Genomic DNA, 24,395 nt, shown 5'->3' on the forward strand with positions numbered 1-24,395 from the left:
AATAAAAAAAAATGTCAGATTGGTCTTTGATCATATTTTCTATGATTAGGCAATTTGAGTAAGTGTTTAAGTTTTACGGCCATACCAGCTTCAGCACGCCTCCAATCTCATCTGAACTTGGAAGCTAAGCAAGTTTGTGCCTGGATAGTACTGAGGTGGGACCCTACCTAGGAATACCATGTGCTGTAAGCTTTTCTTGCATCACTTTAATTTACTTTCAAGCTGACATTCTCAAATGTGAAGTGCAGTGATTAATAAAAAAAACTATCTGTTAGCACCTGGGAATAGCAGATGCTGTAAGTTTTTTTTGCATCACTTTCATTTACTCTCCAACTCACATGCCTGAATGTGAAGTGCAGTGATTCATCAAAAAACTATCTTTTAGCACCTTGGACTATGAGATGCTGTAAGCTTCTCTTGCATCACTTTAATTTACTTTCAAGATGACATGCTAGGATGTGAAGTGCAGTGATTAATTAAAAAAACCTATCTGTTAGCACCTGGGAATAGCAGATGCTGTAAGTTTTTCTTGCATCACTTTAATTTAATATGCAACTGACATGCTTGTATGTGAAGTGTTCAGATTAAATAGTAATATTTTAGTACCAGGGAATAGCAGGTGCTGTAAGATTTTATTGCATCCCTTAAATTTATGTTCAAGCTATCAAGCTCAAATTTGAAGTGCAGTGAATAATTAAATCAAACTATCTGTTAGCACCTGGGAGTAGCAGATGCTGTAAGTATTTATTGCATCACTTTAATTTACTCTCCAACTAACATGCTTGAATGTGAATTGCAGTGATTAATAAAAAAAACTGTCTGTTAGTGCCTCCGAATACCAGATGTTGTAAGCTTTTATTGCATCATTTTAATTTACTTTCAAGACAACATTCTAGAATGTCAAGTGCAGGGATTAATAAAAAAAAATGTCAGATTGGTCTTTGATCATATTTTCTATGATTAGGCAATTTGAGTAAGTGTTTAAGATTTATGGCCATACCAGCTTCAGAACGTCCAATCTCATCTGAACTTGAAAGCTAAGCAAGTTTGTGCCTGAATAGTACTGAGGTGGGACCCTATCTAGGAATACCAGGTGCTGTAAGCTTTTCTTGCATCACTTTAATTTACTTTCAAGCTGACATGCTCAAATGTGAAGTGCAGTGATTAATAAAAAAACCTATTTGTTAGCACCTGGGAATAGCAGATGCTGTAAGTTTTTATTGCATCACTTTAATTTACTCTCCAACTGACATGCTTGAATGTGAAGTGCAGTGATTAATAAAAAAACTGTCTGTTAGTGCCTCCGAATACCAGATGTTGTAAGCTTTTATTGCATCATTTTAATTTACTTTCAAGATAACATTCTAGAATGTCAAGTGCAGGGATTAATAAAAAAAAATGTCAGATTGGTCTTTGATCATATTTTCTATGATTAGGCAATTTGAGTAAGTGTTTAAGTTTTACGGCCATACCAGCTTCAGCACGCCTCCAATCTCATCTGAACTTGGAAGCTAAGCAAGTTTGTCCCTGGATAGTACTGAGGTGGGACCCTACCTAGGAATACCATGTGCTGTAAGCTTTTCTTGCATCACTTTAATTTACTTTCAAGCTGACATTCTCAAATGTGAAGTGCAGTGATTAATAAAAAAAACTATCTGTTAGCACCTGGGAATAGCAGATGCTGTAAGTTTTTTTTGCATCACTTTCATTTACTCTCCAACTCACATGCCTGAATGTGAAGTGCAGTGATTCATCAAAAAACTATCTTTTAGCACCTTGGACTATGAGATGCTGTAAGCTTCTCCTGCATCACATTAATTTACTTTCAAGATGACATGCTAGGATGTGAAGTGCAGTGATTAATTAAAAAAAACTATCTGTTAGCACCTGGGAATAGCAGATGCTGTAAGTTTTTCTTGCATCACTTTAATTTAATATGCAACTGACATGCTTGTATGTGAAGTGTTCAGATTAAATAGTAATATTTTAGTACCAGGGAATAGCAGGTGCTGTAAGATTTTATTGCATCCCTTAAATTTATGTTCAAGCTATCAAGCTCAAATTTGAAGTGCAGTGAATAATTAAATCAAACTATCTGTTAGCACCTGGGAGTAGCAGATGCTGTAAGTATTTATTGCATCACTTTAATTTACTCTCCAACTAACATGCTTGAATGTGAATTGCAGTGATTAATAAAAAAAACTGTCTGTTAGTGCCTCCGAATACCAGATGTTGTAAGCTTTTATTGCATCATTTTAATTTACTTTCAAGACAACATTCTAGAATGTCAAGTGCAGGGATTAATAAAAAAAAATGTCAGATTGGTCTTTGATCATATTTTCTATGATTAGGCAATTTGAGTAAGTGTTTAAGATTTATGGCCATACCAGCTTCAGAACGTCCAATCTCATCTGAACTTGAAAGCTAAGCAAGTTTGTGCCTGAATAGTACTGAGGTGGGACCCTATCTAGGAATACCAGGTGCTGTAAGCTTTTCTTGCATCACTTTAATTTACTTTCAAGCTGACATGCTCAAATGTGAAGTGCAGTGATTAATAAAAAAACCTATTTGTTAGCACCTGGGAATAGCAGATGCTGTAAGTTTTTATTGCATCACTTTAATTTACTCTCCAACTGACATGCTTGAATGTGAAGTGCAGTGATTAATAAAAAAACTGTCTGTTAGTGCCTCCTAATACCAGATGTTGTAAGCTTTTATTGCATCATTTTAATTTACTTTCAAGATAACATTCTAGAATGTCAAGTGCAGGGATTAATAAAAAAAAATGTCAGATTGGTCTTTGATCATATTTTCTATGATTAGGCAATTTGAGTAAGTGTTTAAGTTTTACGGCCATACCAGCTTCAGCACGCCTCCAATCTCATCTGAACCTGGAAGCTAAGCAAGTTTGTGCCTGGATAGTACTGAGGTGGGACCCTACCTAGGAATGCCATGTGCTGTAAGCTTTTCTTGCATCACTTTAATTTACTTTCAAGCTGACATTCTCAAATGTGAAGTGCAGTGATTAATAAAAAAAACTATCTGTTAGCACCTGGGAATAGCAGATGCTGTAAGTTTTTTTTGCATCACTTTCATTTACTCTCCAACTCACATGCCTGAATGTGAAGTGCAGTGATTCATCAAAAAACTATCTTTTAGCACCTTGGACTATGAGATGCTGTAAGCTTCTCCTGCATCACATTAATTTACTTTCAAGATGACATGCTAGGATGTGAAGTGCAGTGATTAATTAAAAAAACCTATCTGTTAGCACCTGGGAATAGCAGATGCTGTAAGTTTTTCTTGCATCACTTTAATTTAATATGCAACTGACATGCTTGTATGTGAAGTGTTCAGATTAAATAGTAATATTTTAGTACCAGGGAATAGCAGGTGCTGTAAGATTTTATTGCATCCCTTAAATTTATGTTCAAGCTATCAAGCTCAAATTTGAAGTGCAGTGAATAATTAAATCAAACTATCTGTTAGCACCTGGGAGTAGCAGATGCTGTAAGTATTTATTGCATCACTTTAATTTACTCTCCAACTAACATGCTTGAATGTGAATTGCAGTGATTAATAAAAAAAACTGTCTGTTAGTGCCTCCGAATACCAGATGTTGTAAGCTTTTATTGCATCATTTTAATTTACTTTCAAGACAACATTCTAGAATGTCAAGTGCAGGGATTAATAAAAAAAAATGTCAGATTGGTCTTTGATCATATTTTCTATGATTAGGCAATTTGAGTAAGTGTTTAAGTTTTACGGCCATACCAGCTTCAGCACGCCTCCAATCTCATCTGAACTTGGAAGCTAAGCAAGTTTGTGCCTGGATAGTACTGAGGTGGGACCCTACCTAGGAATACCATGTGCTGTAAGCTTTTCTTGCATCACTTTAATTTACTTTCAAGCTGACATTCTCAAATGTGAAGTGCAGTGATTAATAAAAAAAACTATCTGTTAGCACCTGGGAATAGCAGATGCTGTAAGTTTTTTTTGCATCACTTTCATTTACTCTCCAACTCACATGCCTGAATGTGAAGTGCAGTGATTCATCAAAAAACTATCTTTTAGCACCTTGGACTATGAGATGCTGTAAGCTTCTCTTGCATCACTTTAATTTACTTTCAAGATGACATGCTAGGATGTGAAGTGCAGTGATTAATTAAAAAAACCTATCTGTTAGCACCTGGGAATAGCAGATGCTGTAAGTTTTTCTTGCATCACTTTAATTTAATATGCAACTGACATGCTTGTATGTGAAGTGTTCAGATTAAATAGTAATATTTTAGTACCAGGGAATAGCAGGTGCTGTAAGATTTTATTGCATCCCTTAAATTTATGTTCAAGCTATCAAGCTCAAATTTGAAGTGCAGTGAATAATTAAATCAAACTATCTGTTAGCACCTGGGAGTAGCAGATGCTGTAAGTATTTATTGCATCACTTTAATTTACTCTCCAACTAACATGCTTGAATGTGAATTGCAGTGATTAATAAAAAAAACTGTCTGTTAGTGCCTCCGAATACCAGATGTTGTAAGCTTTTATTGCATCATTTTAATTTACTTTCAAGACAACATTCTAGAATGTCAAGTGCAGGGATTAATAAAAAAAAATGTCAGATTGGTCTTTGATCATATTTTCTATGATTAGGCAATTTGAGTAAGTGTTTAAGATTTATGGCCATACCAGCTTCAGAACGTCCAATCTCATCTGAACTTGAAAGCTAAGCAAGTTTGTGCCTGAATAGTACTGAGGTGGGACCCTATCTAGGAATACCAGGTGCTGTAAGCTTTTCTTGCATCACTTTAATTTACTTTCAAGCTGACATGCTCAAATGTGAAGTGCAGTGATTAATAAAAAAACCTATTTGTTAGCACCTGGGAATAGCAGATGCTGTAAGTTTTTATTGCATCACTTTAATTTACTCTCCAACTGACATGCTTGAATGTGAAGTGCAGTGATTAATAAAAAAACTGTCTGTTAGTGCCTCCGAATACCAGATGTTGTAAGCTTTTATTGCATCATTTTAATTTACTTTCAAGATAACATTCTAGAATGTCAAGTGCAGGGATTAATAAAAAAAAATGTCAGATTGGTCTTTGATCATATTTTCTATGATTAGGCAATTTGAGTAAGTGTTTAAGTTTTACGGCCATACCAGCTTCAGCACGCCTCCAATCTCATCTGAACTTGGAAGCTAAGCAAGTTTGTCCCTGGATAGTACTGAGGTGGGACCCTACCTAGGAATACCATGTGCTGTAAGCTTTTCTTGCATCACTTTAATTTACTTTCAAGCTGACATTCTCAAATGTGAAGTGCAGTGATTAATAAAAAAAACTATCTGTTAGCACCTGGGAATAGCAGATGCTGTAAGTTTTTTTTGCATCACTTTCATTTACTCTCCAACTCACATGCCTGAATGTGAAGTGCAGTGATTCATCAAAAAACTATCTTTTAGCACCTTGGACTATGAGATGCTGTAAGCTTCTCCTGCATCACATTAATTTACTTTCAAGATGACATGCTAGGATGTGAAGTGCAGTGATTAATTAAAAAAAACTATCTGTTAGCACCTGGGAATAGCAGATGCTGTAAGTTTTTCTTGCATCACTTTAATTTAATATGCAACTGACATGCTTGTATGTGAAGTGTTCAGATTAAATAGTAATATTTTAGTACCAGGGAATAGCAGGTGCTGTAAGATTTTATTGCATCCCTTAAATTTATGTTCAAGCTATCAAGCTCAAATTTGAAGTGCAGTGAATAATTAAATCAAACTATCTGTTAGCACCTGGGAGTAGCAGATGCTGTAAGTATTTATTGCATCACTTTAATTTACTCTCCAACTAACATGCTTGAATGTGAATTGCAGTGATTAATAAAAAAAACTGTCTGTTAGTGCCTCCGAATACCAGATGTTGTAAGCTTTTATTGCATCATTTTAATTTACTTTCAAGACAACATTCTAGAATGTCAAGTGCAGGGATTAATAAAAAAAAATGTCAGATTGGTCTTTGATCATATTTTCTATGATTAGGCAATTTGAGTAAGTGTTTAAGATTTATGGCCATACCAGCTTCAGAACGTCCAATCTCATCTGAACTTGAAAGCTAAGCAAGTTTGTGCCTGAATAGTACTGAGGTGGGACCCTATCTAGGAATACCAGGTGCTGTAAGCTTTTCTTGCATCACTTTAATTTACTTTCAAGCTGACATGCTCAAATGTGAAGTGCAGTGATTAATAAAAAAACCTATTTGTTAGCACCTGGGAATAGCAGATGCTGTAAGTTTTTATTGCATCACTTTAATTTACTCTCCAACTGACATGCTTGAATGTGAAGTGCAGTGATTAATAAAAAAACTGTCTGTTAGTGCCTCCGAATACCAGATGTTGTAAGCTTTTATTGCATCATTTTAATTTACTTTCAAGATAACATTCTAGAATGTCAAGTGCAGGGATTAATAAAAAAAAATGTCAGATTGGTCTTTGATCATATTTTCTATGATTAGGCAATTTGAGTAAGTGTTTAAGTTTTACGGCCATACCAGCTTCAGCACGCCTCCAATCTCATCTGAACTTGGAAGCTAAGCAAGTTTGTGCCTGGATAGTACTGAGGTGGGACCCTACCTAGGAATACCATGTGCTGTAAGCTTTTCTTGCATCACTTTAATTTACTTTCAAGCTGACATTCTCAAATGTGAAGTGCAGTGATTAATAAAAAAAACTATCTGTTAGCACCTGGGAATAGCAGATGCTGTAAGTTTTTTTTGCATCACTTTCATTTACTCTCCAACTCACATGCCTGAATGTGAAGTGCAGTGATTCATCAAAAAACTATCTTTTAGCACCTTGGACTATGAGATGCTGTAAGCTTCTCCTGCATCACATTAATTTACTTTCAAGATGACATGCTAGGATGTGAAGTGCAGTGATTAATTAAAAAAAACTATCTGTTAGCACCTGGGAATAGCAGATGCTGTAAGTTTTTCTTGCATCACTTTAATTTAATATGCAACTGACATGCTTGTAAGTGAAGTGTACAGATTAAATAGAAATCTATTAGTACCAGGGAATAGCAGGTGCTGTAAGATTTTATTGCATCCCTTAAATTTATGTTCAAGCTATCAAGCTCAAATTTGAAGTGCAGTGAATAATTAAATCAAACTATCTGTTAGCACCTGGGAATAGCAGATGCTGTAAGTTTTTATTGCATCACTTTAATTTACTCTCCAACTTACATGCTTGAATGTGAAGTGCAGTGATTAATAAAAAAACTGTCTGTTAGTGCCTCCGAATACCAGATGTTGTAAGCTTTTATTGCATCATTTTAATTTACTTTCAAGATAACATTCTAGAATGTCAAGCGCAGGGATTAATAAAAAAAAATGTCAGATTGGTCTTTGATCATATTTTCTATGATTAGGCAATTTGAGTAAGTGTTTAAGTTTTACGGCCATACCAGCTTCAGCACGCCTCCAATCTCATCTGAACTTGGAAGCTAAGCAAGTTTGTGTCTGGATAGTACTGAGGTGGGACACTACCTAGGAATACCATGTGCTGTAAGCTTTTCTTGCATCACTTTAATTTACTTTCAAGCTGACATTCTCAAATGTGAAGTGCAGTGATTAATAAAAAAAACTATCTCTTAGCACCTGGGAATAGCAGATGCTGTAAGGTTTTTTTGCATCACTTTCATTTACTCTCCAACTCACATGCCTGAATGTGAAGTGCAGTGATTCATCAAAAAACTATCTTTTAGCACCTTGGACTATGAGATGCTGTAAGCTTCTCTTGCATCACTTTAATTTACTTTCAAGATGACATGCTAGGATGTGAAGTGCAGTGATTAATTAAAAAAAACTATCTGTTAGCACCTGGGAATAGCAGATGCTGTAAGTTTTTCTTGCATCACTTTAATTTAATATGCAACTGACATGCTTGTATGTGAAGTGTACAGATTAAATAGAAATATTTTAGTACCAGGGAATAGCAGGTGCTGTAAGATTTTATTGCATCCCTTAAATTTATTTTCAAACTATCAAGCTCAAATTTGAAGTGCAGTGAATAATTAAATCAAACTATCTGTTAGCACCTGGGAATAGCAGATGCTGTAAGTTTTTATTGCATCACTTTAATTTACTCTCCAACTGACATGCTTGAATGTGAAGTGCAGTGATTAATAAAAAAACTGTCTGTTAGTGCCTCCGAATACCAGATGTTGTAAGCTTTTATTGCATCATTTTAATTTACTTTCAAGATAACATTCTAGAATGTCAAGTGCAGGGATTAATAAAAAAAAATGTCAGATTGGTCTTTGATCATATTTTCTATGATTAGGCAATTTGAGTAAGTGTTTAAGTTTTACGGCCATACCAGCTTCAGCACGCCTCCAATCTCATCTGAACTTGGAAGCTAAGCAAGTTTGTGCCTGGATAGTACTGAGGTGGGACCCTACCTAGGAATACCATGTGCTGTAAGCTTTTCTTGCATCACTTTAATTTACTTTCAATCTGACATGCTCAAATGTGAAGTGCAGTGATTAATAAAAAAACCTATTTGTTAGCACCTGGGAATAGCAGATGCTGTAAGTTTTTATTGCATCACTTTAATTTACTCTCCAACTGACATGCTTGAATGTGAAGTGCAGTGATTAATAAAAAAACTGTCTGTTAGTGCCTCCGAATACCAGATGTTGTAAGCTTTTATTGCATCATTTTAATTTACTTTCAAGATAACATTCTAGAATGTCAAGTGCAGGGATTAATAAAAAAAAATGTCAGATTGGTCTTTGATCATATTCTCTATGATTAGGCAATTTGAGTAAGTGTTTAAGATTTATGGCCATACCAGCTTCAGAACGTCCAATCTCATCTGAACTTGGAAGCTAAGCAAGTTTGTTCCTGAATAGTACTGAGGTGGGACCCTACCTAGGAATACCATGTGCTGTAAGCTTTTCTTGCATCACTTTAATTTACTTTCAAGCTGACATTCTCAAATGTGAAGTGCAGTGATTAATAAAAAAAACTATCTGTTAGCACCTGGGAATAGCAGATGCTGTAAGTTTTTTTTGCATCACTTTCATTTACTCTCCAACTCACATGCCTGAATGTGAAGTGCAGTGATTCATCAAAAAACTATCTTTTAGCACCTTGGACTATGAGATGCTGTAAACTTCTCTTGCATCACTTTAATTTACTTTCAAGATGACATGCTAGGATGTGTAGTGCAGTGATTAATTAAAAAAACCTATCTGTTAGCACCTGGGAATAGCAGATGCTGTAAGTTTTTCTTGCATCACTTTAATTTAATATGCAACTGACATGCTTGTATGTGAAGTGTTCAGATTAAATAGTAATATTTTAGTACCAGGGAATAGCAGGTGCTGTAAGATTTTATTGCATCCCTTAAATTTATGTTCAAGCTATCAAGCTCAAATTTGAAGTGCAGTGAGTAATTAAATCAAACTATCTGTTAGCACCTGGGAATAGCAGATGCTGTAAGTTTTTATTGCATCACTTTAATTTACTCTCCAACTGACATGCTTGAATGTGAAGTGCAGTGATTAATAAAAAAACTGTCTGTTAGTGCCTCCGAATACCAGATGTTGTAAGCTTTTATTGCATCATTTTAATTTACTTTCAAGATAACATTCTAGAATGTAAAGTGCAGGGATTAATAAAAAAAAAAGTCAGATTGGTCTTTGATCATATTTTCTATGATTAGGCAATTTGAGTAAGTGTTTAAGTTTCACGGCCATACCAGCTTCAGCACGCCTCCAATCTCATCTGAATTTGGAAGCTAAGCAAGTTTGTGCATGGATAGTACTGAGGTGGGACCCTACCTAGGAATACCATGTGCTGTAAGCTTTTCTTGCATCACTTTAATTTACTTTCAAGCTGACATTCTCAAATGTGAAGTGCAGTGATTAATAAAAAAAACTATCTGTTAGCACCTGGGAATAGCAGATGCTGTAAGTTTTTTTTGCATCACTTTCATTTACTCTCCAACACACATGCCTGAATGTGAAGTGCAGTGATTCATCAAAAAACTATCTTTTAGCACCTTGGACTATGAGATGCTGTAAGCTTCTCTTGCATCACTTTAATTTACTTTCAAGATGACATGCTAGAATGTGAAGTGCAGTGATTAATTAAAAAAACCTATCTGTTAGCACCTGGGAATAGCAGATGCTGTAAGTTTTTCTTGCATCACTTTAATTTAATATGCAACTGACATGCTTGTATGTGAAGTGTACAGATTAAATAGAAATATTTTAGTACCAGGGAATAGCAGGTGCTGTAAGATTTTATTGCATCCCTTAAATTTATGTTCAAACTATCAAGCTCAAATTTGAAGTGCAGTGAATAATTAAATCAAACTATCTGTTAGCACCTGGGAATAGCAGATGCTGTAAGTTTTTATTGCATCACTTTAATTTACTCTCCAACTGACATGCTTGAATGTGAAGTGCAGTGATTAATAAAAAAACTGTCTGTTAGTGCCTCCGAATACCAGATGTTGTAAGCTTTTATTGCATCATTTTAATTTACTTTGAAGATAACATTCTAGAATGTCAAGTGCAGGGATTAATAAAAAAAAATGTCAGATTGGTCTTTGATCATATTTTCTATGATTAGGCAATTTGAGTAAGTGTTTAAGTTTTACGGCCATACCAGCTTCAGCACGCCTCCAATCTCATCTGAACTTGGAAGCTAAGCAAGTTTGTGTCTGGATAGTACTGAGGTGGGACACTACCTAGGAATACCATGTGCTGTAAGCTTTTCTTGCATCACTTTAATTTACTTTCAAGCTGACATTCTCAAATGTGAAGTGCAGTGATTAATAAAAAAAACTATCTGTTAGCACCTGGGAATAGCAGATGCTGTAAGTTTTTTTTGCATCACTTTCATTTACTCTCCAACTCACATGCCTGAATGTGAAGTGCAGTGATTCATCAAAAAACTATCTTTTAGCACCTTGGACTATGAGATGCTGTAAGCTTCTCTTGCATCACTTTAATTTACTTTCAAGATGACATGCTAGAATGTGAAGTGCAGTGATTAATTAAAAAAACCTATCTGTTAGCACCTGGGAATAGCAGATGCTGTAAGTTTTTCTTGCATCACTTTAATTTAATATGCAACTGACATGCTTGTATGTGAAGTGTACAGATTAAATAGAAATATTTTAGTACCAGGGAATAGCAGGTGCTGTAAGATTTTATTGCATCCCTTAAATTTATGTTCAAACTATCAAGCTCAAATTTGAAGTGCAGTGAATAATTAAATCAAACTATCTGTTAGCACCTGGGAATAGCAGATGCTGTAAGTTTTTATTGCATCACTTTAATTTACTCTCCAACTGACATGCTTGAATGTGAAGTGCAGTGATTAATAAAAAAACTGTCTGTTAGTGCCTCCGAATACCAGATGTTGTAAGCTTTTATTGCATCATTTTAATTTACTTTCAAGATAACATTCTAGAATGTCAAGTGCAGGGATTAATAAAAAAAAATGTCAGATTGGTCTTTGATCATATTTTCTATGATTAGGCAATTTGAGTAAGTGTTTAAGTTTTACGGCCATACCAGCTTCAGCACGCCTCCAATCTCATCTGAACTTGGAAGCTAAGCAAGTTTGTGCCTGGATAGTACTGAGGTGGGACCCTACCTAGGAATACCATGTGCTGTAAGCTTTTCTTGCATCACTTTAATTTACTTTCAAGCTGACATTCTCAAATGTGAAGTGCAGTGATTAATAAAAAAAACTATCTGTTAGCACCTGGGAATAGCAGATGCTGTAAGTTTTTTTTGCATCACTTTCATTTACTCTCCAACTCACATGCCTGAATGTGAAGTGCAGTGATTCATCAAAAAACTATCTTTTAGCACCTTGGACTATGAGATGCTGTAAGCTTCTCCTGCATCACATTAATTTACTTTCAAGATGACATGCTAGGATGTGAAGTGCAGTGATTAATTAAAAAAAACTATCTGTTAGCACCTGGGAATAGCAGATGCTGTAAGTTTTTCTTGCATCACTTTAATTTAATATGCAACTGACATGCTTGTAAGTGAAGTGTACAGATTAAATAGAAATCTATTAGTACCAGGGAATAGCAGGTGCTGTAAGATTTTATTGCATCCCTTAAATTTATGTTCAAGCTATCAAGCTCAAATTTGAAGTGCAGTGAATAATTAAATCAAACTATCTGTTAGCACCTGGGAATAGCAGATGCTGTAAGTTTTTATTGCATCACTTTAATTTACTCTCCAACTTACATGCTTGAATGTGAAGTGCAGTGATTAATAAAAAAACTGTCTGTTAGTGCCTCCGAATACCAGATGTTGTAAGCTTTTATTGCATCATTTTAATTTACTTTCAAGATAACATTCTAGAATGTCAAGCGCAGGGATTAATAAAAAAAAATGTCAGATTGGTCTTTGATCATATTTTCTATGATTAGGCAATTTGAGTAAGTGTTTAAGTTTTACGGCCATACCAGCTTCAGCACGCCTCCAATCTCATCTGAACTTGGAAGCTAAGCAAGTTTGTGTCTGGATAGTACTGAGGTGGGACACTACCTAGGAATACCATGTGCTGTAAGCTTTTCTTGCATCACTTTAATTTACTTTCAAGCTGACATTCTCAAATGTGAAGTGCAGTGATTAATAAAAAAAACTATCTCTTAGCACCTGGGAATAGCAGATGCTGTAAGGTTTTTTTGCATCACTTTCATTTACTCTCCAACTCACATGCCTGAATGTGAAGTGCAGTGATTCATCAAAAAACTATCTTTTAGCACCTTGGACTATGAGATGCTGTAAGCTTCTCTTGCATCACTTTAATTTACTTTCAAGATGACATGCTAGGATGTGAAGTGCAGTGATTAATTAAAAAAAACTATCTGTTAGCACCTGGGAATAGCAGATGCTGTAAGTTTTTCTTGCATCACTTTAATTTAATATGCAACTGACATGCTTGTATGTGAAGTGTACAGATTAAATAGAAATATTTTAGTACCAGGGAATAGCAGGTGCTGTAAGATTTTATTGCATCCCTTAAATTTATTTTCAAACTATCAAGCTCAAATTTGAAGTGCAGTGAATAATTAAATCAAACTATCTGTTAGCACCTGGGAATAGCAGATGCTGTAAGTTTTTATTGCATCACTTTAATTTACTCTCCAACTGACATGCTTGAATGTGAAGTGCAGTGATTAATAAAAAAACTGTCTGTTAGTGCCTCCGAATACCAGATGTTGTAAGCTTTTATTGCATCATTTTAATTTACTTTCAAGATAACATTCTAGAATGTCAAGTGCAGGGATTAATAAAAAAAAATGTCAGATTGGTCTTTGATCATATTTTCTATGATTAGGCAATTTGAGTAAGTGTTTAAGTTTTACGGCCATACCAGCTTCAGCACGCCTCCAATCTCATCTGAACTTGGAAGCTAAGCAAGTTTGTGCCTGGATAGTACTGAGGTGGGACCCTACCTAGGAATACCATGTGCTGTAAGCTTTTCTTGCATCACTTTAATTTACTTTCAATCTGACATGCTCAAATGTGAAGTGCAGTGATTAATAAAAAAACCTATTTGTTAGCACCTGGGAATAGCAGATGCTGTAAGTTTTTATTGCATCACTTTAATTTACTCTCCAACTGACATGCTTGAATGTGAAGTGCAGTGATTAATAAAAAAACTGTCTGTTAGTGCCTCCGAATACCAGATGTTGTAAGCTTTTATTGCATCATTTTAATTTACTTTCAAGATAACATTCTAGAATGTCAAGTGCAGGGATTAATAAAAAAAAATGTCAGATTGGTCTTTGATCATATTCTCTATGATTAGGCAATTTGAGTAAGTGTTTAAGATTTATGGCCATACCAGCTTCAGAACGTCCAATCTCATCTGAACTTGGAAGCTAAGCAAGTTTGTTCCTGAATAGTACTGAGGTGGGACCCTACCTAGGAATACCATGTGCTGTAAGCTTTTCTTGCATCACTTTAATTTACTTTCAAGCTGACATTCTCAAATGTGAAGTGCAGTGATTAATAAAAAAAACTATCTGTTAGCACCTGGGAATAGCAGATGCTGTAAGTTTTTTTTGCATCACTTTCATTTACTCTCCAACTCACATGCCTGAATGTGAAGTGCAGTGATTCATCAAAAAACTATCTTTTAGCACCTTGGACTATGAGATGCTGTAAACTTCTCTTGCATCACTTTAATTTACTTTCAAGATGACATGCTAGGATGTGTAGTGCAGTGATTAATTAAAAAAACCTATCTGTTAGCACCTGGGAATAGCAGATGCTGTAAGTTTTTCTTGCATCACTTTAATTTAATATGCAACTGACATGCTTGTATGTGAAGTGTTCAGATTAAATAGTAATATTTTAGTACCAGGGAATAGCAGGTGCTGTAAGATTTTATTGCATCCCTTAAATTTATGTTCAAGCTATCAAGCTCAAATTTGAAGTGCAGTGAGTAATTAAATCAAACTATCTGTTAGCACCTGGGAATAGCAGATGCTGTAAGTTTTTATTGCATCACTTTAATTTACTCTCCAACTGACATGCTTGAATGTGAAGTGCAGTGATTAATAAAAAAACTGTCTGTTAGTGCCTCCGAATACCAGATGTTGTAAGCTTTTATTGCATCATTTTAATTTACTTTCAAGATAACATTCTAGAATGTAAAGTGCAGGGATTAATAAAAAAAAAAGTCAGATTGGTCTTTGATCATATTTTCTATGATTAGGCAATTTGAGTAAGTGTTTAAGTTTCACGGCCATACCAGCTTCAGCACGCCTCCAATCTCATCTGAATTTGGAAGCTAAGCAAGTTTGTGCATGGATAGTACTGAGGTGGGACCCTACCTAGGAATACCATGTGCTGTAAGCTTTTCTTGCATCACTTTAATTTACTTTCAAGCTGACATTCTCAAATGTGAAGTGCAGTGATTAATAAAAAAAACTATCTGTTAGCACCTGGGAATAGCAGATGCTGTAAGTTTTTTTTGCATCACTTTCATTTACTCTCCAACACACATGCCTGAATGTGAAGTGCAGTGATTCATCAAAAAACTATCTTTTAGCACCTTGGACTATGAGATGCTGTAAGCTTCTCTTGCATCACTTTAATTTACTTTCAAGATGACATGCTAGAATGTGAAGTGCAGTGATTAATTAAAAAAACCTATCTGTTAGCACCTGGGAATAGCAGATGCTGTAAGTTTTTCTTGCATCACTTTAATTTAATATGCAACTGACATGCTTGTATGTGAAGTGTACAGATTAAATAGAAATATTTTAGTACCAGGGAATAGCAGGTGCTGTAAGATTTTATTGCATCCCTTAAATTTATGTTCAAACTATCAAGCTCAAATTTGAAGTGCAGTGAATAATTAAATCAAACTATCTGTTAGCACCTGGGAATAGCAGATGCTGTAAGTTTTTATTGCATCACTTTAATTTACTCTCCAACTGACATGCTTGAATGTGAAGTGCAGTGATTAATAAAAAAACTGTCTGTTAGTGCCTCCGAATACCAGATGTTGTAAGCTTTTATTGCATCATTTTAATTTACTTTGAAGATAACATTCTAGAATGTCAAGTGCAGGGATTAATAAAAAAAAATGTCAGATTGGTCTTTGATCATATTTTCTATGATTAGGCAATTTGAGTAAGTGTTTAAGTTTTACGGCCATACCAGCTTCAGCACGCCTCCAATCTCATCTGAACTTGGAAGCTAAGCAAGTTTGTGTCTGGATAGTACTGAGGTGGGACACTACCTAGGAATACCATGTGCTGTAAGCTTTTCTTGCATCACTTTAATTTACTTTCAAGCTGACATTCTCAAATGTGAAGTGCAGTGATTAATAAAAAAAACTATCTGTTAGCACCTGGGAATAGCAGATGCTGTAAGTTTTTTTTGCATCACTTTCATTTACTCTCCAACTCACATGCCTGAATGTGAAGTGCAGTGATTCATCAAAAAACTATCTTTTAGCACCTTGGACTATGAGATGCTGTAAGCTTCTCTTGCATCACTTTAATTTACTTTCAAGATGACATGTTAGGATGTGAAGTGCAGTGATTAAATAAAAAAACCTATCTGTTAGCACCTGGGAATAGCAGATGCTGTAAGTTTTTCTTGCATCACTTTAATTTAATATGCAACTGACATGCTTGTATGTGAAGTGTACAGATTAAATAGAAATATTTTAGTACCAGGGAATAGCAGGTGCTGTAAGATTTTATTGCATCCCTTAAATTTATGTTCAAACTATCAAGCTCAAATTTGAAGTGCAGTGAATAATTAAATCAAACTATCTGTTAGCACCTGGGAATAGCAGATGCTGTAAGTTTTTATTGCATCACTTTAATTTACTCTCCAACTGACATGCTTGAATGTGAAGTGCAGTGATTAATAAAAAAACTGTCTGTTAGTGCCTCCGAATACCAGATGTTGTAAGCTTTTATTGCATCATTTTAATTTACTTTCAAGATAACATTCTAGAATGTCAAGTGCAGGGATTAATAAAAAAAAATGTCAGATTGGTCTTTGATCATATTTTCTATGATTAGGCAATTTGAGTAAGTGTTTAAGTTTTACGGCCATACCAGCTTCAGCACGCCTCCAATCTCATCTGAAGTTGGAAGCTAAGCAAGTTTGTGCCTGGATAGTACTGAGGTGGGACCCTACCTAGGAATACCATGTGCTGTAAGCTTTTCTTGCATCACTTTAATTTACTTTCAAGCTGACATTCTCAAATGTGAAGTGCAGTGATTAATAAAAAAAACTATCTGTTAGCACCTGGGAATAGCAGATGCTGTAAGTTTTTTTTGCATCACTTTCATTTACTCTCCAACTCACATGCCTGAATGTGAAGTGCAGTGATTCATCAAAAAACTATCTTTTAGCACCTTGGACTATGAGATGCTGTAAGCTTCTCCTGCATCACATTAATTTACTTTCAAGATGACATGCTAGGATGTGAAGTGCAGTGATTAATTAAAAAAAACTATCTGTTAGCACCTGGGAATAGCAGATGCTGTAAGTTTTTTTTGCATCACTTTCATTTACTCTCCAACTCACATGCCTGAATGTGAAGTGCAGTGATTCATCAAAAAACTATCTTTTAGCACCTTGGACTATGAGATGCTGTAAGCTTCTCCTGCATCACATTAATTTACTTTCAAGATGACATGCTAGGATGTGAAGTGCAGTGATTAATTAAAAAAAACTATCTGTTAGCACCTGGGAATAGCAGATGCTGTAAGTTTTTCTTGCATCACTTTAATTTAATATGCAACTGACATGCTTGTATGTGAAGTGTACAGATTAAATAGAAATATTTTAGTACCAGGGAATAGCAGGTGCTGTAAGATTTTATTGCATCCCTTAAATTTATGTTCAAGCTATCAAGCTCAAATTTGAAGTGCAGTGAATAATTAAATCAAACTATCTGTTAGCACCTGGGAATAGCAGATGCTGTAAGTTTTTATTGCATCACTTTAATTTACTCTCCAACTGACATGCTTGAATGTGAAGTGCAGTGATTAATAAAAAAACTGTCTGTTAGTGCCTCCGAATACCAGATGTTGTAAGCTTTTATTGCATCATTTTAATTTACTTTCAAGATAACATTCTAGAATGTCAAGTGCAGGGATTAATAAAAAAAAATGTCAGATTGGTCTTTGATCATATTTTCTATGATTAGGCAATTTGAGTAAGTGTTTAAGTTTTACGGCCATACCAGCTTCAGCACGCCTCCAATCTCATCTGAAGTTGGAAGCTAAGCAAGTTTGTGCCTGGATAGTACTGAGGTGGGACCCTACCTAGGAATACCATGTGCTGTAAGCTTTTCTTGCATCACTTTAATTTACTTTCAAGCTGACATTCTCAAATGTGAAGTGCAGTGATTAATAAAAAAAACTATCTGTTAGCACCTGGGAATAGCAGATGCTGTAAGTTTTTTTTGCATCACTTTCATTTACTCTCCAACTCACATGCCTGAATGTGAAGTGCAGTGATTCATCAAAAAACTATCTTTTAGCACCTTGGACTATGAGATGCTGTAAGCTTCTCCTGCATCACATTAATTTACTTTCAAGATGACATGCTAGGATGTGAAGTGCAGTGATTAATAAAAAAACTGTCTATTAGTGCCTCCGAATACCAGATGTTGTAAGCTTTTATTGCATCATTTTAATTTACTTTCAAGATAACATTCTAGAATGTCAAGTGCAGGGATTAATAAAAAAAAATGTCAGATTGGTCTTTGATCATATTTTCTATGATTAGGCAATTTGAGTAAGTGTTTAAGTTTTACGGCCATACCAGCTTCAGCACGCCTCCAATCTCATCTGAAGTTGGAAGCTAAGCAAGTTTGTGCCTGGATAGTACTGAGGTGGGACCCTACCTAGGAATACCATGTGCTGTAAGCTTTTCTTGCATCACTTTAATTTACTTTCAAGCTGACATTCTCAAATGTGAAGTGCAGTGATTAATAAAAAAAACTATCTGTTAGCACCTGGGAATAGCAGATGCTGTAAGTTTTTCTTGCATCACTTTAATTTAATATGCAACTGACATGCTTGTATGTGAAGTGTACAGATTAAATAGAAATATTTTAGTACCAGGGAATAGCAGGTGCTGTAAGATTTTAATGCATCCCTTAAATTTATGTTCAAACTATCAAGCTCAAATTTGAAGTGCAGTGAATAATTAAATCAAACTATCTGTTAGCACCTGGGAATAGCAGATGCTGTAAGTTTTTATTGCATCACTTTAATTTACTCTCCAACTGACATGCTTGAATGTGAAGTGCAGTGATTAATAAAAAAACTGTCTGTTAGTGCCTCCGAATACCAGATGTTGTAAGCTTTTATTGCATCATTTTAATTTACTTTCAAGATAACATTCTAGAATGTCAAGTGCAGGGATTAATAAAAAAAATGTCAGATTGGTCTTTGATCATATTTTCTATGATTAGGCAATTTGAGTAAGTGTTTAAGTTTTACGGCCATACCAGCTTCAGCACGCCTCCAATCTCATCTGAAGTTGGAAGCTAAGCAAGTTTGTGCCTGGATAGTACTGAGGTGGGACCCTACCTAGGAATACCATGTGCTGTAAGCTTTTCTTGCATCACTTTAATTTACTTTCAAGCTGACATTCTCAAATGTGAAGTGCAGTGATTAATAAAAAAACCTATCTCTTAGCACCTGGGAATAGCAGATGCTGTAAGTTTTTTTGCATCACTTTCATTTACTCTCCAACTCACATGCCTGAATGTGAAGTGCAGTGATTCATCAAAAAACTATCTTTTAGCACCTTGGACTATGAGATGCTGTAAGCTTCTCTTGCATCACTTTAATTTACTTTCAAGATGACATGCTAGGATGTGAAGTGCAGTGATTAATTAAAAAAACCTATCTGTTAGCACCTGGGAATAGCAGATGCTGTAAGTTTTTCTTGCATCACTTTAATTTAATATGCAACTGACATGCTTGTATGTGAAGTGTTCAGATTAAATAGTAATATTTTAGTACCAGGGAATAGCAGGTGCTGTAAGATTTTATTGCATCCCTTAAATTTATGTTCAAACTATCAAGCTCAAATTTGAAGTGCAGTGAATAATTAAATCAAACTATCTGTTAGCACCTGGGAATAGCAGATGCTGTAAGTTTTTATTGCATCACTTTAATTTACTCTCCAACTGACATGCTTGAATGTGAAGTGCAGTGATTAATAAAAAAACTGTCTGTTAGTGCCTCCGAATACCAGATGTTGTAAGCTTTTATTGCATCATTTTAATTTACTTTCAATATAACATTCTAGAATGTCAAGTGCAGGGATTAATAAAAAAAATGTCAGATTGGTCTTTGATCATATTTTCTATGATTAGGCAATTTGAGTAAGTGTTTAAGTTTTACGGCCATACCAGCTTCAGCACGCCTCCAATCTCATCTGAAGTTGGAAGCTAAGCAAGTTTGTGCCTGGATAGTACTGAGGTGGGACCCTACCTAGGAATACCATGTGCTGTAAGCTTTTCTTGCATCACTTTAATTTACTTTCAAGCTGACATTCTCAAATGTGAAGTGCAGTGATTAATAAAAAAACCTATCTCTTAGCACCTGGGAATAGCAGATGCTGTAAGTTTTTTTGCATCACTTTCATTTACTCTCCAACTCACATGCCTGAATGTGAAGTGCAGTGATTCATCAAAAAACTATCTTTTAGCACCTTGGACTATGAGATGCTGTAAGCTTCTCTTGCATCACTTTAATTTACTTTCAAGATGACATGCTAGGATGTGAAGTGCAGTGATTAATTAACAAAACCTATCTGTTAGCACCTGGGAATAGCAGATGCTGTAAGTTTTTCTTGCATCACTTTAATTTAATATGCAACTGACATGCTTGTATGTGAAGTGTTCAGATTAAATAGTAATATTTTAGTACCAGGGAATAGCAGGTGCTGTAAGATTTTATTGCATCCCTTAAATTATGTTCAAGCTATCAAGCTCAAATTTGAAGTGCAGTGAATAATTAAATCAAACTATCTGTTAGCACCTGGGAATAGCAGATGCTGTAAGTTTTTATTGCATCACTTTAATTTACTCTCCAACTAACATGCATGAATGTGAAGTGCAGTGATTAATAAAAAAACTGTCTGTTAGTGCCTCCGAATACCAGATGTTGTAAGCTTTTATTGCATCATTTTAATTTACTTTCAAGACAACATTCTAGAATGTCAAGTGCAGGGATTAATAAAAAAAATGTCAGATTGGTCTTTGATCATATTTTCTATGATTAGGCAATTTGAGTAAGTGTTTAAGTTTTATGGCCATACCAGCTTCAGCACGCCTCCAATCTCATCTGAACTTGGAAGCTAAGCAAGTTTGTGCCTGGATAGTACTGAGGTGGGACCCTACCTAGGAATACCATGTGCTGTAAGCTTTTCTTGCATCACTTTAATTTACTTTCAAGCTGACATTCTCAAATGTGAAGTGCAGTGATTAATAAAAAAAACTATCTGTTAGCACCTGGGAATAGCAGATGCTGTAAGTTTTTTTTGCATCACTTTCATTTACTCTCCAACTCACATGCCTGAATGTGAAGTGCAGTGATTCATCAAAAAATATCTTTTAGCACCTTGGACTATGAGATGCTGTAAGCTTCTCTTGCATCACTTTAATTTACTTTCAAGATGACATGCTAGGATGTGAAGTGCAGTGATTAAATAAAAAAACCTATCTGTTAGCACCTGGGAATAGCAGATGCTGTAAGTTTTTCTTGCATCACTTTAATTTAATATGCAACTGACATGCTTGTATGTGAAGTGTACAGATTAAATAGAAATATTTTAGTACCAGGGAATAGCAGGTGCTGTAAGATTTTATTGCATCCCTTAAATTTATTTTCAAACTATCAAGCTCAAATTTGAAGTGCAGTGAATAATTAAATCAAACTATCTGTTAGCACCTGGGAATAGCAGATGCTGTAAGTTTTTATTGCATCACTTTAATTTACTCTCCAACTGACATGCTTGTATGTGAAGTGTTCAGATTAAATAGTAATATTTTAGTACCAGGGAATAGCAGGTGCTGTAAGATTTTATTGCATCCCTTAAATTATGTTCAAGCTATCAAGCTCAAATTTGAAGTGCAGTGAATAATTAAATCAAACTATCTGTTAGCACCTGGGAATAGCAGATGCTGTAAGTTTTTATTGCATCACTTTAATTTACTCTCCAACTAACATGCATGAATGTGAAGTGCAGTGATTAATAAAAAAACTGTCTGTTAGTGCCTCCGAATACCAGATGTTGTAAGCTTTTATTGCATCATTTTAATTTACTTTCAAGACAACATTCTAGAATGTCAAGTGCAGGGATTAATAAAAAAAAATGTCAGATTGGTCTTTGATCATATTTTCTATGATTAGGCAATTTGAGTAAGTGTTTAAGATTTATGGCCATACCAGCTTCAGAACGTCCAATCTCATCTGAACTTGGAAGCTAAGCAAGTTTGTGCCTGAATAGTACTGAGGTGGGACCCTACCTAGGAATACCATGTGCTGTAAGCTTTTCTTGCATCACTTTAATTTACTTTCAAGCTGACATTCTCAAATGTGAAGTGCAGTGATTAATAAAAAAACCTATCTCTTAGCACCTGGGAATAGCAGATGCTGTAAGTTTTTTTTGCATCACTTTCATTTACTCTCCAACTCACATGCCTGAATGTGAAGTGCAGTGATTCATCAAAAAACTATCTTTTAGCACCTTGGACTATGAGATGCTGTAAGCTTCTCTTGCATCACTTTAATTTACTTTCAAGATGACATGCTAGGATGTGAAGTGCAGTGATTAATTAACAAAACCTATCTGTTAGCACCTGGGAATAGCAGATGCTGTAAGTTTTTCTTGCATCACTTTAATTTAATATGCAACTGACATGCTTGTATGTGAAGTGTTCAGATTAAATAGTAATATTTTAGTACCAGGGAATAGCAGGTGCTGTAAGATTTTATTGCATCCCTTAAATTTATGTTCAAGCTATCAAGCTCAAATTTGAAGTGCAGTGAATAATTAAATCAAACTATCTGTTAGCACCTGGGAATAGCAGATGCTGTAAGTTTTTATTGCATCACTTTAATTTACTCTCCAACTAACATGCATGAATGTGAAGTGCAGTGATTAATAAAAAAACTGTCTGTTAGTGCCTCCGAATACCAGATGTTGTAAGCTTTTATTGCATCATTTTAATTTACTTTCAAGACAACATTCTAGAATGTCAAGTGCAGGGATTAATAAAAAAAATGTCAGATTGGTCTTTGATCATATTTTCTATGATTAGGCAATTTGAGTAAGTGTTTAAGTTTTATGGCCATACCAGCTTCAGCACGCCTCCAATCTCATCTGAACTTGGAAGCTAAGCAAGTTTGTGCCTGGATAGTACTGAGGTGGGACCCTACCTAGGAATACCATGTGCTGTAAGCTTTTCTTGCATCACTTTAATTTACTTTCAAGCTGACATTCTCAAATGTGAAGTGCAGTGATTAATAAAAAAAACTATCTGTTAGCACCTGGGAATAGCAGATGCTGTAAGTTTTTCTTGCATCAATTTAATTTAATATGCAACTGACATGCTTGTATGTGAAGTGTACAGATTAAATAGAAATATTTTAGTACCAGGGAATAGCAGGTGCTGTAAGATTTTATTGCATCCCTTAAATTTATGTTCAAACTATCAAGCTCAAATTTGAAGTGCAGTGAATAATTAAATCAAACTATCTGTTAGCACCTGGGAATAGCAGATGCTGTAAGTTTTTATTGCATCACTTTAATTTACTCTCCAACTGACATGCTTGAATGTGAAGTGCAGTGATTAATAAAAAAACTGTCTGTTAGTGCCTCCGAATACCAGATGTTGTAAGCTTTTATTGCATCATTTTAATTTACTTTCAAGATAACATTCTAGAATGTCAAGTGCAGGGATTAATAAAAAAAATGTCAGATTGGTCTTTGATCATATTTTCTATGATTAGGCAATTTGAGTAAGTGTTTAAGTTTTACGGCCATACCAGCTTCAGCACGCCTCCAGTCTCATCTGAAGTTGGAAGCTAAGCAAGTTTGTGCCTGGATAGTACTGAGGTGGGACCCTACCTAGGAATACCATGTGCTGTAAGCTTTTCTTGCATCACTTTAATTTACTTTCAAGCTGACATTCTCAAATGTGAAGTGCAGTGATTAATAAAAAAACCTATCTCTTAGCACCTGGGAATAGCAGATGCTGTAAGTTTTTTTGCATCACTTTCATTTACTCTCCAACTCACATGCCTGAATGTGAAGTGCAGTGATTCATCAAAAAACTATCTTTTAGCACCTTGGACTATGAGATGCTGTAAGCTTCTCTTGCATCACTTTAATTTACTTTCAAGATGACATGCTAGGATGTGAAGTGCAGTGATTAATTAACAAAACCTATCTGTTAGCACCTGGGAATAGCAGATGCTGTAAGTTTTTCTTGCATCACTTTAATTTAATATGCAACTGACATGCTTGTATGTGAAGTGTTCAGATTAAATAGTAATATTTTAGTACCAGGGAATAGCAGGTGCTGTAAGATTTTATTGCATCCCTTAAATTTATGTTCAAGCTATCAAGCTCAAATTTGAAGTGCAGTGAATAATTAAATCAAACTATCTGTTAGCACCTGGGAATAGCAGATGCTGTAAGTTTTTATTGCATCACTTTAATTTACTCTCCAACTAACATGCATGAATGTGAAGTGCAGTGATTAATAAAAAAACTGTCTGTTAGTGCCTCCGAATACCAGATGTTGTAAGCTTTTATTGCATCATTTTAATTTACTTTCAAG

At 35.1% G+C, this 24,395-nt stretch overlaps 19 pseudogenes; all 19 read left to right on the top strand.

Annotated features, from left to right (window-relative positions):
* The first annotated feature begins 71 nt into the window (after positions 1–71).
* LOC145645850 (5S ribosomal RNA) lies at positions 72–192 on the top strand (annotated as a pseudogene).
* A 794-nt stretch (positions 193–986) lies between these two features.
* On the top strand, positions 987–1,105 carry LOC145645366 (5S ribosomal RNA; annotated as a pseudogene).
* Positions 1,106–2,373: 1,268 nt separating this feature from the next.
* LOC145645367 (5S ribosomal RNA) lies at positions 2,374–2,492 on the top strand (annotated as a pseudogene).
* Positions 2,493–3,760: 1,268 nt separating this feature from the next.
* On the top strand, positions 3,761–3,881 carry LOC145645852 (5S ribosomal RNA; annotated as a pseudogene).
* Positions 3,882–4,675: 794 nt separating this feature from the next.
* LOC145645368 (5S ribosomal RNA) lies at positions 4,676–4,794 on the top strand (annotated as a pseudogene).
* Positions 4,795–6,062: 1,268 nt separating this feature from the next.
* On the top strand, positions 6,063–6,181 carry LOC145645369 (5S ribosomal RNA; annotated as a pseudogene).
* A 353-nt stretch (positions 6,182–6,534) lies between these two features.
* Positions 6,535–6,655, top strand: LOC145645853 (5S ribosomal RNA; annotated as a pseudogene).
* Positions 6,656–7,448: 793 nt separating this feature from the next.
* LOC145645903 (5S ribosomal RNA) lies at positions 7,449–7,569 on the top strand (annotated as a pseudogene).
* A 793-nt stretch (positions 7,570–8,362) lies between these two features.
* On the top strand, positions 8,363–8,483 carry LOC145645854 (5S ribosomal RNA; annotated as a pseudogene).
* Positions 8,484–8,836: 353 nt separating this feature from the next.
* On the top strand, positions 8,837–8,955 carry LOC145646209 (5S ribosomal RNA; annotated as a pseudogene).
* Positions 8,956–10,662: 1,707 nt separating this feature from the next.
* On the top strand, positions 10,663–10,783 carry LOC145645904 (5S ribosomal RNA; annotated as a pseudogene).
* Positions 10,784–11,576: 793 nt separating this feature from the next.
* Positions 11,577–11,697, top strand: LOC145645855 (5S ribosomal RNA; annotated as a pseudogene).
* A 793-nt stretch (positions 11,698–12,490) lies between these two features.
* Positions 12,491–12,611, top strand: LOC145645905 (5S ribosomal RNA; annotated as a pseudogene).
* A 793-nt stretch (positions 12,612–13,404) lies between these two features.
* On the top strand, positions 13,405–13,525 carry LOC145645856 (5S ribosomal RNA; annotated as a pseudogene).
* A 353-nt stretch (positions 13,526–13,878) lies between these two features.
* On the top strand, positions 13,879–13,997 carry LOC145646210 (5S ribosomal RNA; annotated as a pseudogene).
* Positions 13,998–15,704: 1,707 nt separating this feature from the next.
* LOC145645908 (5S ribosomal RNA) lies at positions 15,705–15,825 on the top strand (annotated as a pseudogene).
* Positions 15,826–20,852: 5,027 nt separating this feature from the next.
* On the top strand, positions 20,853–20,973 carry LOC145646031 (5S ribosomal RNA; annotated as a pseudogene).
* A 1,009-nt stretch (positions 20,974–21,982) lies between these two features.
* LOC145645502 (5S ribosomal RNA) lies at positions 21,983–22,101 on the top strand (annotated as a pseudogene).
* Positions 22,102–22,893: 792 nt separating this feature from the next.
* Positions 22,894–23,014, top strand: LOC145646032 (5S ribosomal RNA; annotated as a pseudogene).
* The last annotated feature ends 1,381 nt before the right edge of the window (positions 23,015–24,395 follow it).

This window comes from Electrophorus electricus, chromosome 13, assembly GCF_041902795.1.
Source record: "Electrophorus electricus isolate QZ-2024a chromosome 13, ASM4190279v1, whole genome shotgun sequence".
Taxonomy (NCBI): Eukaryota; Metazoa; Chordata; class Actinopteri; order Gymnotiformes; family Gymnotidae; genus Electrophorus; species Electrophorus electricus.